This window comes from Pinus tabuliformis, chromosome 4_1 (genome assembly GCF_031772625.1).
Source record: "Pinus tabuliformis cultivar Carrire ecotype Pingquan chromosome 4_1, CPIR1, whole genome shotgun sequence".
NCBI lineage: Eukaryota > Viridiplantae > Streptophyta > Pinopsida > Pinales > Pinaceae > Pinus > Pinus tabuliformis.
This window is the reverse complement of record NC_142303.1, coordinates 406,979,054-406,985,553: the sequence shown is the minus strand read 5'-3', so window position 1 is coordinate 406,985,553 and position 6,500 is coordinate 406,979,054. Positions and strand designations below refer to the sequence as shown.

At 37.0% G+C, this 6,500-nt stretch overlaps 1 pseudogene; it reads left to right on the top strand.

Moving 5' to 3' along the window:
- Positions 1–4,914: 4,914 nt before the first annotated feature.
- Positions 4,915–5,862, top strand: LOC149176046 (protein SMALL AUXIN UP-REGULATED RNA 12 pseudogene; annotated as a pseudogene).
- The last annotated feature ends 638 nt before the right edge of the window (positions 5,863–6,500 follow it).

The following is a 6,500-nucleotide window of genomic DNA, read 5'->3' as shown; positions in this document are numbered from 1 at the left end:
GAACTGTGAGAGATCCTTTGTTTCTTCTATTGCTACCATAATAGATTCAAACCTTGAGGGTAAAATTCTCAAGATCTTCTCTACAATCCTTCTTCTTCAAGAATCTCACCATGCGATCTTATCTGGGTTATCAACCCAATAACCTGAGTGAAGAATGAATCTATTGTATCAGATTCCTTCATGCTGAGTGTTTCAAAGTCTCTCCTCAACATCTGCAACTTTGCAGTCTTCACCTTCTCCATGCCTTGATAGGCAGTTTTGAGAATATCCCATGCCTCCTTGGATTTTGTTGCTGCTGCAATCCGTGGAAAAACACTTTCATGTACTGATTAGAAGAGAAAAAAGAGAGCTTTGGCATCCTTTTTCATGTCGCTCTTCAACTGGTCTCTTTCAGCTACTGTCAAAGCAACCAACACTGTTGCATATGCAGGTTCAGCATAGCCAGTTTGAACCAGCTCACATATTCCTTGAGAAGCAAACAATGCTTTCATTGTTATGGACCAATAACTGTGATTTTTCCCATTAAACTGTGGCAGTTGGGAATTTGTCAAACCTGTTCCAGCATTTTCCATCTTAACTTGTATAGATAAAAAGAGATACTGACTGTATAAATAAAAACAAGCAAAAACTTTCTCTGCTAGAGAAAATCTGCTCAATAAGCTTCTTACATCTCTTACAGTGAAAAACAAACTCTGTTTTTGACTCACTGAGTGCCTAGACCAACTCCGATACCATGTTGTGGTATTTCTGATAATTCTAAACAAAACTGAAAAACATAACAATACTCTGTTTTAACACAGCGGAAATAAAATCGTTTGCAGAATACGGTGTTTCAGCAACGTAGTTTCGTCAGTTGTTGTCTGCAATGTATCAGCAACGGTGTTTCAGCAACGCTGAAACTCGTGTATCAGCAACACTCTGTTTTGACGTCAAGACTTTTTTCTGGTTATGGTGTAACAGTGATGCGCAAATAAAACTTCTATTTATAAACAGTAAACCAACTGATACAAATTCGTCTTCCTCACATAGAGGGATTTTCACAAAAGATTATGCTGAAGAGCATCTTCCTCTTGACAGAGGGATTACAATAGGAACGCTTCAGTTCCACAAACCAATTTCTGCTATCTCAGAAAATTACAGTTTCAGCACTGCTGTGCGTTACAAAAAAGGCTCTCTGTCATTCTTCTAACTTGAAACTGAACTGCTGTTCATTACATTTATATGTTAAAACATATCTGACTTTAAACAATAAGATAATAAAAATATCTTCTAAAGCTTATTTGCGTATTGAATGCAACAAGCGGTGATGCCTTTTGCAGAAATGAAGTCGGATGTTGCAGGGGAATTTAATGCTGAAAATTTAGTGCACATAAATATGGAAAATATCAAGCACGACTTTGAGGCATCCAACAGTCTGGAATATCTACAACAAATCAGATTTCTGTCCAGCTATTTATGTTGCAGTTGGAATTAAATTCCAACAATATTTTCATAAACGCTTTATATCAATGGATGGAATTTTCAATAATATGTTCCTTGCATCTCTAAATCTATCAAATTTTTGAACTTATACTTAGGAATCAAAGGCTCTAGCATAATCTATTAATCTCCTCTACATCAATGGATGGAGCTTTCAGTAATAAATACTTGCGTCTAGAAATCCATGATTATGTTTTAGCATTTATGTAATCCAATTATAAATTTACTATAAAAACTTCTTGATAACCACATATCATATTAGTGAAAGTGCAATGCCTACCAACATTCAAAATTGAACCCATCCCCACTCTTCCTTAGGTTTTTGGCCTATCTTAGAAGGGCTAAAAAAAATTGCCCTTAAAAAAATATATATCAAAACCACTAGTCAATCACGAAGGTTACATTAAATTCCTATATTTCAGAAGGGGGGAAATATTTTTAATGACCCCTCAATATCTTTTTTAACTTCTTTAAATTTACTCTAAGTTCTGTACCGACAATAAATAATAGCAGGGTATAAACTGCTCATATTTGTTCCCTGTTGATCTCACACATTTGTTCTAGATGCAATTCCATCTACCCAATGCCCCATCAATGCAAGTAAATCCATATAGAGTATGAACTTTTAAGTTCCTTATGCATTAGACTAAAAATATTTGAATGAATGGTTACTAGTGAGGATAATAATAGTAACCCATTTTCATTCATTTACATAGAGAACAACACTAATTTATAATACACTCCCACATCCATCACAATGGGACGGATTGGTCCCACGTACATCTTAAAGGAAACTATTGTAAAAATAGGGGCATGTATGTCTTAAAGGAAACTATTGTAAAAATAGGGGCCAAGGAATCATATCATTCCTCTAAAATCATTGTTTTCTATCGACGTATCCCACTGCACTCACTCCCTAAAAAGAATGACAAGTTTTGTCCATTAATTTGAATTTTCAAAACAACTGAACTAATTTCTCCACCATCCACTTCACTTTTGGAATTTGTTGAAGGCAAAGGCAATGATGCCATGTGTGAATGCATTCAATTAATTTAATTATGAACCCAATCTTGATTGATTCTTCACTCATAAAATGCAACATGTGCATGAGCGACAACATCGTGATTGTTTGGCCACGTCTGATAGAATAATCCAGTCAATCACCCAATATATCAACAAATTCCTTACATTGGAAGTAAATTATAAAATCAAAGATGAAATCAATTACAAAATAATGTATGGGTCCTTTCATGTTTGGACAAGTGGTCCATTGACACATGAACTCTTTCTGTCTCATTTTCTCTACAATCTTTATCTTTATTCGAACTTTGTTGTTTGACTATACAGTATTTGATGTACTCATCATTCATTTGGTCTGACAATGAGACCAAAGAAGTAACTACACTATCTGCGAACAAGGCACAAAGAATAGAAGTTTTAAGAATCATTGTAAAGCAATAACTTCAAGGCGAACTGGGACATGGGAAAGGATAGAGGATGGGTGATAGTACCCACCTACCATCGATAGTAGGGTACATGAGAATACCACAAACAAAGACCTCAAATGTAAGCAGGGCTGCAGGGGGTTGAGATTGTGCAGATGAATGACGATATGATGTGGGGCTAATGAAATCATGATGATGATCATTAAATCTTGTACACCTAGATAGAAAACATTAAGTCTCATACAATAAATCACACTGGACCATTTACAAGATTGCAACACACAAATAAATAATTTATCCAAAATGTCACTGTGAGCTTCATCGTCTCGATGTGTTTCCTTCATTCTTCTTTTAATAATCATATTTTTTATAAGAATAATATGGCTCACAAATTGATACCCCAAGTTAGTTCTATTACACTCGACACAGGGCGACGAAGCTCATTGAATACCCAATGACCCATTCAACAACTTCTTGTGCACTCTTGGCTATCACTCCTCCTTGATTATCTTCGAGCACTATTTCCCTGCATCCTACATACATTTTTTCCATTTTCATTTGAATTGTAAGTTTTCAACCCATCATCAGGTTTTCGAATATGTTGATTGAGATCTAGACGGAAACCTAGTAGCATAGGAGGCGAGAGAAGTACATATTTCAATATAATCACCAGTAGGAGGTGTCAAGGCAAGAGCTCCATCTTAATATAACAAGATTATTCTCACTACTACTCCATAACACAGGTCTTTAGTTGAAAGGTATTCTTTGTTATCCTCCTATCAAGAAAATTTTGTCTCCCTCAATTTTTCATTGTCAGGATTATCTTGGGCTCCAGATGCCATTCCGATAAATGTTTTCATTTCTTTCACATGCTTGAAAATATGGACTTGCATTTGACATTTCTTTGTTCCAAGTAATATGTATTGTGCATCTTTTTTGGTTTTTAATGAATGACTTGAATAAATGTAACTTATCTATTATTCCATGATTTATTTGGTGGGATGGTGAATTCGTGGATTTCAGAGAAAACTATTTGTCCATTGCTATAGGGATCAAGTCGTATTAATGGGAAAATGTCTCTTTTTTTTTCTGAGATTTTATAGTGTTTTAATATAGTGACTTTTTAAATTTTTAAGATTTTTAAAATTTAGAAGATCAGTGCTTCATTTTCACATTATTTTTTATAAAAGTGTAACAATTATTTAATATAACTTGTCAATAAAATACATTTTTTTTATAACTTTTCATTTTTGAAGAATTAGATGAATATATACCTTCCAATAAAAAGAGCCTTTCCCTCCCCATTTGAATGCTTAGGCCTATTCTAATATTCTTTTGAAATATTATTTATTCTTATTGCTATTCAAGAATTGATATTCAAATAACAACTTATGCCTATAGACTTTCACCAACCACAACTTAACCTCTTCTATCATTTTACAACAATAAAATTTAACACCCTCAATACAAATCAATCAATCAAAGTACCTACAATAACTATTTACAACATGAAATCTTGTAGGTTTGTCTTTTTAAAACCAACGAGATCCATGCAAATCTGAATAAATCAAAGTTAACAGCCACCAAGTATGTAGAATGCATGTGTAGTCACATGCGTTTGAAGGCGTAGATAAATGTATTCAGTGTCTCTCGTACACATGCAAATCCCTAAGCCTGCCGGACATTTGTTGAGAAGAATATGCTAAAACTCCGAATACAATGGCAAGTGGCATATAAAACAGATGGGAGAAAATACGGTCCGATTGTTACTGCAACTCCATTTCCGTAATCTTCCAGCCCACTAACAGCTAGCTGCCAGTCCACTCCACTCCATACTTTTGGCGACGTTCTTGGAACTTCGCTAAATTTGGGGCCGTTATCGATTAGTTGACTAAAAGCGGCGGCCCCCAACTTCTGTCGCTATTTTCTTTTTTGTATTATTGCACGTCCGTAAATCATAGCATAAATACTTGATACCCACGGCGCTTTTAAGAGTCTTGGAATCAGGCTTTCTGAGGCTCCTTGGGATTGTAATGGGTTCATGTTTCTCGCATCTCCGAGTCCCATGGTGATGAAAATCTGTTAATAATCGGTCTGGTCTGATCCAGACTGATCCGTTTTACCTGTTCAGTGTTTGTGGGTGTTTAGGGTTTTTTTTCGAGCTTTCCAATGCTCGCGACACGCAGCCTGACGAGTTCGTCCAGACCCCATCTCGCCGTTTAAGAGCTATCGCTAGGGAAGTGCGGGAAGCCCTGCGGGATTCGAAATGAACGGCAGCAGAAAAATTAACAGAATCCGGCAGATTGTGCAGCTGAAGCAGATAATGAAGCGATGGCATGCCCTCGCCCTGAACCGCAAGGTCTCGGCATCATCTCCTGCTTTTTACGATTCCGACGAGGAGTGGTGCCGGACTCCGGTCTCCGCGCCTCCTGATGTTCCAGAGGGTTACCTGGCAGTCTACGTGGGGAGAGAGCGGAGGCGGTTTATCATTCCGACGGACTATTTGAGCCGCCCCGTGTTTCGAACCCTGCTCGACCGAGCCGAGGAGGAGTTCGGCTTCGATCACAAAGGCGGGCTCACCATACCCTGCGAAACAGAGTTATTCGAGCATCTATTGAGAGCCCTGGCAAGAAACGAGAGCGTTGAGCACATTAACTTGTACTGCAAAGAACGAGGAAGCCCAGCGGGTTCAGTTCATGTTCATTCAAATCTTCTGCACGAGTCTATCATCTGAGAAACCCTAAATCTGTAAATTCAGTCAGTAGACTCTAAATAAATCGAAGCTCTTGTCCGTCCATGAAGCCGAAAAATCTCTGACTGAAAAAAACGGTCCATAACGAATTGCAGGCTGACTGAGATGTATATGACCAGGAAGCTCTCTCTTTCTCTGTGTCTCTTTTTGTTAATGAATATGAAAATGCATTCGTTTTTCTGTTTAGTCCTCAAATCTTGATTTCAGTGATGTGAAACCCTATTTTTGGAAATGGTTGCCCTGAGGTTTCTGGGTGGGAGTGGGTGGCAGTAGTGTTTAAGTGGAACTTTTTGGAGTTTGTAACCTATCTTTGGTTGAAAAAATCAGATTTTTTTTCAAATATAGTCTTTGGAGTTTGCAACAGATTTTAGTTATGGTGTCGATTTCTAGTTGTGGTGCCTGATTCTAGATAAATTGTATCTGAAAATAGTATGTGGAGTTTGCAACAGCTTTCTGATTGGATTTTAGATAGATTACATTAAAAAATAAACTAGAAAACTTTTCAAAAATAACATTCAGATTTCTGATTGGATTTGGATTCCAGATAGATTACATTCGAAAATAAACCAACATTAAAAGACTACTCTCTCCGATCATGGTTGTCATATGACTCTACTGCTAAATCGAGGTCGTTTCGTTTCAGGCGTTTGTCTGAGATGTCAGTGGATTGTATGTTTTCTTATTATACGTGCTGACCGTTAATGAATATTGAGGCAGTCATAATAATAATAGTTTCAATGGCGCAAACTTAGAATAGCATCATTCTCTGTCCATGTGCTAGAAAGGGTAAAAGCAGAAGATTCTGAGAGTGAGTGAGCCCACAC